The sequence below is a fragment of the Palaemon carinicauda genome, chromosome 4 (assembly GCF_036898095.1).
Source record: "Palaemon carinicauda isolate YSFRI2023 chromosome 4, ASM3689809v2, whole genome shotgun sequence".
Taxonomy (NCBI): domain Eukaryota; kingdom Metazoa; phylum Arthropoda; class Malacostraca; order Decapoda; family Palaemonidae; genus Palaemon; species Palaemon carinicauda.
The window spans coordinates 146,791,766-146,794,265 of NC_090728.1; positions in this window are offsets into that span (position 1 = coordinate 146,791,766).

A 2,500-nucleotide genomic window follows, 5' to 3' on the forward strand; every position below is an offset into this window, starting at 1 on the left:
AAGAAGGCCAATGGGCGGGGCGAGATTTTGACCACCTGCTCAAATACTGCACCAATAGCGACGTCGCTGGCATCGGTGGAGAGAAGGAGAGGGGCGTGTGGGATAGGAAAAGTGAGAGCCGCAGCAGTTGATAGGGCCTTCTTTGCATTGCAGAAGGCTGCTTCTTGAAGGGGACCCCATTTCAGGTTCTTTGGCTTGCCCTTGAGGGAGGCGTAGAGGGGAGCAAGAGTGGCGGCAATGGCTGGCAGAAAACGGTGATAATAGTTGATCATGCCCAAGAATTCCTGCAGAGCTTTGACGGTCGAGGGCGTGGGGAAATTCTGAACGGCTGCTACCTTCTCAGGGAGGGGATGGACTCCTTCAGGAGTGATATGGTGCCCTAAGAACGACACTTCGTTGGCGCCAAAGGTACACTTGTCGTACCGGACTACAAGACCGTTTTGTCGCAGGCGGTCGAGCACGATGCGTAGGTAACGGAGGTGTTCCTCTTTTGAGGAGGAGAACACAAGTATGTCGTCCACATAACATACACAGAAAGGGAGGTCCCCTAAGATGCCATCCATGAGACGTTGAAACGTTGCCCCAGCATTACGAAGGCCAAAACAGGAGTAATTGAAGGTGTATGAGCTAAACGGAGTGGTGATGGCGGTCTTGGGGATGTCTTCTGGGTTCATAGGCACCTGATAATACCCCTTCAGGAGGTCAAGCGTAGAGAAAACCTTCCCTTTGTGCAGGTAGGAGGTTACATCGGCAATGTTTGGGAGGGGGTAGTGATCCGGTTCTGTTTGCATGTTCAGGCGCCTGTAATCCCTGCACGGACGGAGGGAGCCGTCTTTCTTCAGAACGATGTGTAAGGGTGACGACCATGGGCTGGAGGCCTTTTGGCAAAGGCCCATTTTCTCCATTTCGCCGAACGTCTGTTTGGTGGCTGCCAATCGTTCCGGTGCTAGACGTCTGAATTTTGCGAAGACTGGGGGTCCCGTTGTCTTGATATGGTGATAAATACTGTGCTTGTCAGGAACCGTGGGCGTTTGGCGAAGTTCTGGACGGAAAACTTCCGGGTACGACGTGAGGAGGTGGGCGTAGGCATCCGTGGGTGCGCTGATGTGGAGAGCGAGGTTAGAGGGGGCAGGTTGAAGAGGTGTCGACAAGTATGAGTCTGCGTTGACCAATCGTCGGTGGGCGTCATCGACCAGAAGGTGGAAATGAGAGAGGAAATCCGCACCGAGGATTGGCATTGTGACGTGAGCAACGAGAAACTTCCAATTGAATTTACCGTTTCCGAACGATAATGTGAAGTTCTCATAACCGTAGGTGGGTATCGCAGATCTGTTGGCAGCTACCAAGCGGACGTCGGCAGATGTAGACAGACTACGTTGTGCCTTGAAGAGTTTCCTTGGCAAAAGAGAACGACAAGCACCCGTGTCTACCAAAAATCGCACGCCCGTTCCTGCATCCTGTAAAAAGAAAAGATTAGAAACATGGGAGGCCACCGCCACAAGCGATGGCCTACTTACACGTTTTTTGGCCACTGACAATCTTTGGCACATTTCTTCGCGGTTGCCCCGAATCTGAAGTGGTAGTAGCAAAACTGCGGCGGATGGGAGGTAGTAAGTGGCTGTAGAAGTCGTTCGTTGGGTCGCGAGCGATTGGTGGGTGGTGGGCGGCTTTGTCGCCGCTTCGGCACTTCACGGGGTAGGCGTGTATGTCCTACGGCATTCATGTCAGCTTCGGTTGACGTTGAATAGGCATCTTCGTAGTCAAGGGTGGAGGCGTTGATGGAGGTCTTGAAGTGGCTGTCCATAAGGAAGTCGGCTTTGGTCATCAAGTCCTTTATGGGTAAACTATCGACATCGGGTATGGCAGCGCGCACAGGTTCAGGTAAACGGCGTATCCAAAGGGCACAGAGTAGGTTCACCTCACGAGGAGAGCCGTCTGCGGCAGGTTGAAGGCGAGCGATACTGGTCATTTCCCTGAGGGCAAGCGAAGCCCTTTGGTCCCGCAACGGTTGTTGCGAGAGCTGAAAAAGCTTTGCTATACGCGCGGCTGGCGACGGCGAGTACTGCTGCAGAAGGTATGATTTGAGGTCGTCATACGCTATTGAGGTGTCTCCTTGTTTACAAAGCCAGTCGGATATTTCTGGGAAGTTGTCCTCAGGTATCGCCGCGAGAACATAATCCGCTTTGGTGGTTGAGCGAGTCACGCCCCTGATACGAAACTGGACTTCTGCGCGCTGAAACCGAACAAACGCCTCTCCGCTGGCAAACGATGAAAGTTTGAATGGCGCGGCCGCAGCACCAACTGCCGTAGAGTCCGCCATAGTACCAACGATGAAGGGGCGAGGGGGTGGGGGTGGAAGGCGGTGGGAGCGAGTCGACTTCCGGGGTCACCAATGTGACGGGCCGAGAGAGGATGTGGACTCAAAGGCAGATTGGAAACGACTGAGTTATTTATTAAGGAACACTCTTCTTTATATACAAAACCTCAAGGCAACAGGACA